General features: G+C 45.2%; 1 pseudogene; it reads right to left on the bottom strand.

Annotated features, from left to right (window-relative positions):
* Window positions 1–2,362: 2,362 nt before the first annotated feature.
* Window positions 2,363–10,519, bottom strand: part of LOC142704461 (uncharacterized) — a 36,991-nt pseudogene continuing 28,834 nt past the window's right edge.

Raw genomic sequence — 10,519 nt, 5'->3', positions numbered from 1 at the left:
ATGGATCCAGTCAAGGTAGAGGCTATTCAAGACTGGCCGCAACCCAGTAGGCTAAAGGCCGTTCAGAGGTTGGCCAACTATTACCGGCAATTTATTCAGGGATTCTCCTCCTTGATAGCCCCGATTGCAGCCCTCACCCGTAAGTCGGCCGATCCCAAACTGTGGACTCCAGAGGCCAATCAAGGATTAAATCAGTTGACAGCAGAGTTCCTCTCTGCTCCAATCCTCAACCAGCCTGATTTGTCTCTTCCCTTCTTCCTGGAAGTGGATGCCTCCTCCTTCGCTGTGGGAGGTGTTCTGTCCCAACGGCAGGTCTCGGAAAGAATGCACTCCTGTGGGTTCTTTTCCAGAAGTTTCTCTCCCACGGAGAAGAATTATGGGATCGGGAACAAAGAACTCCTAGCCATCAAGCTTGTTTTAGAGGAATGGAGGCACCTACTGGAAGGAGCCTCACATCCTGTTACGAATTATACCGATCATAAGCATCTCCTGTACCTACACTCTAATCGACATCTGAACCCTCGTCAAGCCAGATGGTCGTGGTTATTCTCACAGTTCAATCTACCCATCACTTATTGCGCAGGTTCCAAGAACGTCAATGGATGTACATTATGAGCCGGAGTTTATAGTTGACCCCAAAAGGATTGTCCTGGCAGCTACATCAGGGATGCTGCCAAATCCTCCTCCTGGTAATGCCATGGTGCCTTCTAAGCCCAGACTTTTCTCTTGGGCCCGCAGTTCCCAATTCATGACGCCTAACTATAGGACAGCCCATATATGCCTCTCTCTGAGCACCAACAGGTGCCAGAGTATCAGGTCATTTCTACCTAGCTCCAGCATTGTACTATACCTGATCTAACTTCCTGTGTTACGACTCTGCTTGTATCTCTGACCTCTGCATCTGTACCTGTGATCCTGACCACGCTATTATATCCTGATCATGAGCTGCATCTGTGGTAACATCTGCACGATTCAAGGCTACTTCTTTTAAGGCACCCAATTTGCAGATTCCCCGCAGAGAAGTCCAAACAGCCTTGCGTCGGTCCCTGATGAAAACCGGGGGGTCTGTTAGTATCGACGCCTCGGTGCTTTTAAGCGCTACTAGAAGCTGACAAAATGGAATCCCATCCTCCCAGCCAGGTTCGTGGCACTTTGCCAATGTAGAATTCATAGTGGATTCTAGGATGAGGAGCTGCCCAGGTCCTGATACGGTTAAGCAGTCCCAAACCATAAAAAGTTGTATGTTATTTTGTTATTTTTCTGGTGAAATGCGGTCTATAATTTATGCCAAACATGTCTTCTGATACAGGGGACAAATACATTTTTGATTCTTCTTTCCATAGCAGACAGTTGCATGCTTTTTTCCAAGGGGTTCATGAGCAAACTTCACTCTTTCCCTGATGTTTTTTTCTGGATAGCTAAGGTTTTCTTTTGGCACACCCACATGTAGTTTTGATTTTTGCAATTGTAGACATCAAGAGTGGCAAAATCTTCATGTAGATCTTTAAAGAAATTATGGGGTTCTCAGAAACTTATTTCAGCATCTTGTGTTCTGCTCTCAGGCTGATCTTACGGAGACAGACTGGCCTGGACCAATTGGCAGTTGTCTGAAATCTCCACATGTAGATGGTTTTCTGGACAGTGGAATGATTGACATCTAATATTTTGGCCATCTTCCCGTTCCTGAATTATAGACATCCATAACCTTTCTGAAGGCCTCAGAGCATTCTGGCATGGTGATACCACACATTTCAATAACAAAGGGCAAACCAAATGTCAAAGGTTTAAATGAGACACATTCCTCCTAGATCCTCTCTAAGGCTGGAATCACACTTGCAGCTTTTTTAGCCAAATCCAAGAGTGTATTAAAAAGACATGTAAAATATAAATGAAGGAATGAGTCAAACTCCAGGTCACAAATAGCAGTGTTTCAGAAATGTCTGCTGCTGTCCCATTTATTTGAATGGGGCTTTCTAGTATCCATGTGCATGCTGCAGAAACAACCCTGTATGGAATGGTTTTCAGTTTCACAAATTTCTGCTACAAAGCTTTCCCAGAAGTGAATCTTACCTGAGGGTAAGAACAAATGAAATCGCCAGCCGCAACATTACTTACATAAGTGACGAATGTGTACACGATGTAGCAGGTAAATACTGTGGTATTACCAGAAAAATCATGTATCCATTCGCCACCGCATATGTGCGTGATTTCGTGCTCCACACCTGATTCTAATTGTAGGTGTTTAAGGTAGTGATAATACACTTCTGATATTTACAAAAAAAATAAAAAATCTTTTGCATTTTTTTTTTCTAACTGCAAAGTTAATTTGTTAGTGTTTTTTTGTTAAATTCCATCACCTATATCTTGTTATACTGTTTTAATGAAAGTCAAATATAAAAATGTCCATTTATTTTAAAAACAAAAACTCACATTGTCCTTACTGTCACTCTGGATTCTCCTGAACATCAAAACGACTTTTCCACTGTGTGACTTCTCTGATGAGCCCCAAGTTTGCCTATACTATTAAAACATTTCCCACATTCTGAACATGAACATGGCTTTTCCCCATGTGACTTCTCTCATGTTTAACAAGACGTGATTTATCTATAAAACATTTCCTGCATTCTGAACATGAATACGGTTTCTCTCCTGTGTGAATTCTCTCATGAATAACAAGACTTGATTTATCTGTATAACATTTCCCACATTCTGAACATGAATAAGGCTTCTCTCCTGTGTGAGTTCTCTGATGATCCCTAAGTTTGTCTTTAGTAGCAAAACATTTTCCACATTCTGAACATGAATGTGGCTTCTCTCCTGTGTGAATTCTTCCATGTCTAACAAGACTTGAACTATCTTTAAAACATTTCCCACATTCTGAACATGAATATGGCTTCTCTCCTGTGTGAATTCTCACATGTTTAGCAAGACTTGATTTTTGTGTAAAACATTTCCCACATTCTGAACATGAGTATGGCTTCTCCCCTGTGTGAATTCTCTCATGTCTAACAAGATCTGATATTTGTGAAAAACATTTCTCACATAGTGGACATGAATACGGCTTCTCTCCTGTGTGACTTCTCCCATGTAAAACAAGATGTGATTTATCTGTAAAAATTTTCCCACATTCTGAACATGAATACAGCTTACCTCCCGCGTTAATTCTTCTGTTTGTAAAATGACGAGAACATTTTGTGAACGGTTTACAACATTGAAACCTTTTACCCACTCTTTGACCTGTACTTGTTGCAACTATCTGTGGTTGGTCAGGAGAAGATTCCTCATGATTAGTGGAATTATGTAACAGATCTGTACTTTGAAGTCCTGGCTGTACATTAAGGGTAATGAGGTTTTCTCCTGAAGACTGCTGCATGATCTCTTCATCTTCTACTTTATAATTAATCGATAACATGAAGTTTCCCTCAGAATTCGTACTGGGAATTTCTGTAAGGATTAAAAATGTATTGTGTGATTTTGTTACAAAACACAAAAGTTGACACAAAGTTGACACATGTATGACGTTCATATTAGGCTGGAAACACACATGCATTCTTTTGAGCCAAAGCCAGAAGTGGATCAAGCAGGAGGGAGAAGTTTAAGCAAAGACCTTTGAATCAATACCTGGCTTCAGTTAAAAAATCTGCCTCAAAAGCTATATGTGTTGTGATGATGCATTTTGTGTGGTTTATTGTGAGCCCTCAGGGATGCATTTTGTAATCAGGTACCACAGGTCGCGCAGCCATAAGACATAAAGTGTCCTCATTGTCCAGTCCCCACAGGGGATCATCAGGAGGCACCACCATCACTCAGCTAGTGTGCAGAGCAGCAAACCCAGCAGATCCAATTACCTCCCCGACCTGTGTTCTCATCCTTTCTGTGGCAGACAATAGTTGGACAATACACATAATAGTACAAAAGACCACAACTCACATACAGACAGTAGAAATACAAACTAAAGTCATTATAACAAATGATGGTGACTAGAAACTGCCAAGATGTTCCTCCCCCTGAGGGGTATATAAGGGCTTGACGTGGGGAAGAGAGGGATCTCCTGGATGTAGACTTTAATGAGAGCTGAAGCTGAGGCCAGCGCTCTGAGGAGTTTCCTGTATTTACCTGATATTGTGGACTGTGTGCTGTCCCTGCGTGGAGGGCGACCTGGTCTGTCAGCATTGGATACAATAAATACTGTTGGAGTTGCCCTGTCTTCACTGGCTCTGTTGATCGTATATTAACCTAACGAACCCCATGACAACTGGTGTCAGAAGCGGGATCAACAGAGCGCAGCCCCATGGAGAACCACCCAGCGAATGAGTTCCGTAACTGGACCGTCCTTAGTCTCCAAGAACGAGCCCGAGAACTTGGACTGAACTACCAGTGACTATCTAAAAAGCCATTAATTGATCTACTGGTGAGTGCTAGCCAGATCACCTCCTCCCAGGTGGCTAATGGACATGCTCCAGAGACAGGGGCTCTTACCACTAAGAGCCAATGGTTGGTGTGGTAAGAGGAGGAAATGGCAGATCTGGGACCAGTCGTTACTCCGGAGTATCAGTTGGAAGCTGCTCGCATGGCAAAAAACAGAGACAAGCTGCAATGGAGGCTGAAAGAGGCTAGAATATTACCTGGGGTGAGAACCAGAGAATCCAGGAACCTTTACGGGTCATCCAGAAGTACTTCAAGACATTTTATGAGGTAACTGGGGATGTGGAAGGGTTTTTCTAGGACTTTGAACATCAGAGCGCCCTGCTGGATGTACCCACCTCTGATTGGATGCGTTTTTTAGTGGGGCTCCTTGAAGGTGGAGCCGCAGAAGCATACCGGACCCTAGACGCACAGTGGAACCGGGACTAAAACATTGTGAAACAAACTATTTTGTATTACTATGTAGTCATGCCAGACTCACATCGGGCCCAATTCTGAGACCTTCCCTGTACTACTGGAGGATCTTTTAGGATGTATGCCCATAAAATGTCCCAGGCGTGTCGGAGATGGCTGGAAGTGGATTCACTGTGGAAGATATTCTGCATGGGTTCCAGTTTTAAGCCAAGTGCCCCCAGGAAATACGGAAATGGTTCCGGGAATGTGAGCCATCAACATTGAATAGAGCTGCAGCCCTGGCTGATGAGGCACTAACCATCAAACCTCAGTGGAGGAGTCTGCTGGACAATAAACCTCAGCCGAACCCAGCCCCCCGGGCACCTCCTGTCATATATGCCCCTCAACCCATCCGCAGGCCGATGACAACCAGGCCAAACAATCCGGGGACCCCACAATTCTGACCACGATATGGAAGGTTCTCAGAAAGGAAATGTTATAGGTGGGGTCAGCCGGGCCCTTTACAGTCCAGGTGCCCCTCAAGAAATCGAAGGGAGCTCCGATCTTTTCCCCCTCGCCCTCGGCATCTTGTGCACTCCATCCTGCCTGAGGAAGAGTTACCACCACCCCCACCAGAGTGGACTGCTGAACCCTGAACCATGGAGACACCCTCTGGCATGTATAGCATTCAACCCCTTACGCAAAGTTACCCAGAGCAAAGGCAGCGCCATCTGCAGGATGACACTGGGGCATTCCTGACCATTGCTGACCCCCGTGTTGTTCGGCCAGAGGCAATCGATCAAGGCCCAGGAATACCCATCGAACTTGTAGGGTGTACTCGCAAATATATCCAGAAGGCTGCTGTACATTTGAATTATGGTTACGGGGAAAGACTCTGGATTGGTGTTATGGGGGGACTCCTTGTGGATGTTCTCCTTGGGAATGACATTGGGGAATTACAGTGCCATTTTGTGGGAGTCGTCACCCGACACCAAGCTGCCCAAGCACAGAGAGTTTCGGAATTGACTGTGGAGCAGCCTCCAGGACCCCCAACCGAACTGGTAAGAGCTGCATCAACTGATTCTACATTGGGGGACTTTTGGGACCGAGAAGAGTTTAGGCAAGAAATAGAAGATGATCCGACCTTGGCAGCTATTAAACTAAGGGCAGAAACTGGGCAGGAGGGAAAGAATGGGGATAGGATCACCAGAGATAAGGGATTGTATTATCGTTTAGTAGAGGCCCGGGGTGGGATCATCCCTGAAGTGACTACCAAGCAACTCATTGTCCCTCAAAAGTATAGGCTGCAACTACTCCAACTGGCTCATGACATCCCCTTATTTAGACATAAAGGTAGGAAACGGACAGAGAAAAGACTCACCCACAACTTTTACTGGCCTGGCATTTCGCAATCGATAGTTCAATACTGCCGTACCTGTGATTTGTGCCAATGGATGCGACATCCAGGCGCCCGTCACAAGGTACCCATGCAACCCCTGCCAATCATTGAGGAGCCATTTCAGCTTTTAGCTGTAGATATAATAGGAACTCTAGTGCACCCCAGCAGAACAGGGAAACAGTATATCCTGACGGTGGTGGATTATGCCACCGGTATCCTGAGGCCGTGGCTCTGTCCAGCATTACAGCCATAAAGGTAGCAGAGGCTCTTGTTACGTCTTCACCCGAGTAGGATTTCCCAGTGAAATACTATCAGATCAAGGGATCCAGTTCACGTCAGACTTGGTCCAGTTCCTGCGGCGTCCGAGCCATTCGCACCACCCCATACCACCCCGAACCAATGGACTGTGTGACCATTTTAATGGAACCCTAAAAATTTGCTACGTGCCTTTGCAGACACTGAACGGAACTGGGAGCAATACCTGCCACATCTCCTGTTTGCCTACCCAAGAGTCAACCGGATTTTCGCCTTTCGAACTGCTCTATGGTCGAAGGGTCCGTGGGGTCCTCACCCTTCTAAAGGAATACTGGGAGATATCACCGACACTGGAGTACCTGTCATTCCTTATGTTCTGGAATTTCGAGAACGCCTTACCCGACTAGTGACCTTGGCTAAAGAACGCCTGCAAGGGGCCCAGTATAGCCAGAAGACCTGGTATGATCGGAAAGCAAGGACCCGTGAATTTATTGAAGGGCAACAAGTGCTCATGATTATCGCTGCCCCTGCCAACAAGCTTCAAGCAACATGGGATGGCCCTTACCGAGTTATCCGAAAATGTAATGACACTAATTACGTCATTGCCATGAACCCTAGTGGCCGGCGACAAGAGACTGTCCACATCAACATGCTGAAAGATTACCACGACCGGTCCCTACCTGTTTTGGCCATTTGCTATCCCCCTAGTGATAAGGAAGGAGACAACTCCCTCCCGGACTTTCTACATCTGGCTCGAGCTGGGGGTACTCTGGACCAAGTGCCCCTGGGACCCCATCTGTTGAATATCCAAAAGGGTGATATTCTCGGCTTGCTGGGACCGAGGGCTTCCGTGTTTTCCTCAGCGCCGGACGGACAACACTCACCACCACGTGGAAACTCCAGGACAACGCCCGATCCAGCAGGCCCGCTACCGAGTTCCTGAGGCCGTTCGGGACATGATCAAGAATGAACTGGCGGACATGAAACAACTTGGGATTATTAGGCCATCTCAGAGCCCCTGGGCCTCCCCTCTGATACTGGTGCCCAAAAAGGATGGCACAACGCGATTCTGCGTAGATTACCGGAGCCTAAATGATGCCATCAAATGTGACGAGTACCCTATGCCCCAGATTGATGATCTGTTGGATCGGCTGGCCAGTGTTTAATTTGTAACTACATAAGACTTGAGCAAGGGGTACTGGCAGATACCCCTAAAAGAGGACACCCGGAAGCGATCTGCATTTATTACCCCCTTTGGACTCTTGAGTTCCTGGGAATGCCCTTTGGGATGAAAAATGCCCCAGCAACCTTCCAAAGATCGGTAGACCGGCTGTTAGAACAATGTCAGGACTTTGCCTGTGCATACTTGGATGATATTGCCATTTTCAGCACATCATGGGAGGAACATCTTAAACACTTAGGCATAGTGTTAGACCATATTCTTGCAGCAGGACTGACAATTCGTCCTGATAAATGCCAGTTGGGTATGGCTGAGGTGCAATATCTGGGGCACAGAGTAGGAGGGGAACCTAAGACCTGAGCCTGCCAAGGTGGAAGCCATTAGCAACTGGCCTACCTCTAAAAATAAGAAACAAGTACTGGCCTTTTTGAGGACCGCCAGTTACTACCGAAAATGAGTTTCCGATTTCAGTTCCCTGGCAAAGCCCCTAAATGACCTGACCCGCAAAAACATGCCTAGTATGGTGAAGTGGACACCTGCCTGTGAGGAAGCCTTTATAGCATTAAAGACGGCTCTCACCACTGCCCCTGTCTTGGCCGCACCAGACTACAAGCACAGGTTCCTTGTGCAGACAGATGCATCCACCTACGGTATTGGAGCAGTTCTTAGCCAGATAAACGCGGCTGGGCTTGAACATCCAGTTGCTTTCATCAGTCGTAAACTACTAGATCGGGAAGTTGCCTGTGCCACTATTGAAAGACAGTGCCCTGCCATCGTATGGGCTCTCAAAATTACAGCCATACCTTTATGACAGAGACTTTACAATTGTAACGGATCACAATCCCCTCACATGGCTGAACCGAGGGTCAGGGGACAATGGACGATTACTGCGGTGGAGCCTGTCCTTACAACCTTACAGCTTCTCCATCCAATACAAACGGGGAAGCCAACACCAAAATGCTGATGGACTGTCCCTACAAGAAGAGCCATAGACCGCCCCCCCCCCCGTGCTGATCGAGGAACCCGGCAACTGTTGGGAATTATTTTGCAGTCATACAATGAACTATCAAAAGTAGATCAGTGTGCACTACGAAAAAAACACCCCGATCACCTAATTATATATATACATACGTATATATATATATATATATATATATATATATATATATATATATACATATATATATACAAACGAGGAAATAGACGCAGCACTCCAAAAGTAGTTGCAAAGATAGTGGTTTATTCACCCATGTACAGAAATAGCTATGTTTCAGTCCTCTCAGCAGGACCTTTGTCAAGCTTGACAAAGGTCCTGCTGAGAGGACTGAAACGTAGCTATTTCTGTACATGGGTGAATAAACCACTATCTTTGCAACTACTTTTGGAGTGCTGCGTCTATTTCCTTGTTTGTGTATCCAATTCAGGACCGTGTGGATGACGGTCAAGGACGCATAGCACCGTGATACTTGAACTCTCTGAAGTGCAACTTTTTTCTACCTAATATATATATTTTTATATATATATATATATATATATATATATATATATATATTATATAATAGATTAAGGTTAGGATTTAGGGCTGTAATAGCAGTACTATCTGTAAGGCTAGATCAGGGCTTCATTAGGGTTAGGGCTTTATTTTATTTTTACGTCTGTTATAAAAAACAAAAACGAAACAAGCAAAACAAAAAAAAAAGAAAAAAAAAAGTTTTAAGCTGGGTACCCACAGGGGCGGATACGCTACGTAAAAATCACGCAGCGTGTCCAACCTAGAACCCGCAGTATATTTCGTCCCAAAATCGCACTACATTGTGGTGCAGTTTTTCTAATGCAATATTCGCTGCGGAAAAAAGCCGTTCATACTTACACCCTCCCTCCTCTGATGTCCGCTCCAGCCTCCCTGGATGACATTGCAAGAACTGTGATGCTGCAGCCTGTGATTGGCTGCAGGGGTCATATGGGACGCAACGTCATCCCAGGAGGAAGGAGGGCATTTTGGGTAAGTATGTTTTTGGTTTTTTTTCCGGAAGTGCGATCTTTACAATTACGCCGCAAAACTTGGCTTTCTGTTGCGGGTTTTGAATCCTCATTGAATTGAATGTGAATACTCGCAATGGAAAATCAACAATAACTCAGCATAATTTGACATGCTGCGGAATTAAATTCTGCACCGCAGGTAAATTTATTGACGTTTACACTGCAGGTTTTTTTCCGCAGCGTGGGCATGAGATTTGGTAAATCTCACCTACTTTGCTGCTACTGAAAATGCTGCGGAATTTCCGCTACGTGTAGGAACTCGGCCTTAGTGTTATTCTTAGGCTTACTTTAGGTTATATTAGGACGTATAGAGCTTGTGTATGTACCCACACATAATGTCTCAGAGAATGTACCGTGCGGAGCAAGCCTCACTATGCTTCGACAGTTCTGAGAGACCGACACCGCTTCAGAAGCGGAACCTTTTTCCGACAGTGGCGATTCCAATTCTACCACTGGACCCCATAGCCCTATGGTGGTAGATACAGCCGTCGCTGTCGAGGTGTCAAGTGCAGGGCCGAGTGTTGCAGTCCCTCCTGCAATGTGGGATCCCGCACTATAGTTTTCTCCCCAAGTACCCCAAATGGAAGCGACTCCAGGAATTAATGTCGATGTTGCAAATATTACAGCCTATGATTTTTTTTATTTATACGTATGTGATACAGTCCTACAATTAATTGTCCAGCAGACTAATCTTTATGCTATTTAATTTGTTCTGCAAAAGTCTGCATCTATGTACTTAAGAATGTGGAATGGCACAAGTGTCCCAGAAATTAAAATATTTTTAGGCATTACTCTCAATTTGGGTTTGGTTAAAAAAACAAAAACAT

Source organism: Rhinoderma darwinii, unplaced genomic scaffold (genome assembly GCF_050947455.1).
Source record: "Rhinoderma darwinii isolate aRhiDar2 unplaced genomic scaffold, aRhiDar2.hap1 Scaffold_3320, whole genome shotgun sequence".
Classification (NCBI taxonomy): domain Eukaryota; kingdom Metazoa; phylum Chordata; class Amphibia; order Anura; family Rhinodermatidae; genus Rhinoderma; species Rhinoderma darwinii.
The sequence above is the reverse complement of the archived record's forward strand: the minus strand, read 5'-3'. Positions and strand labels throughout refer to the sequence as shown.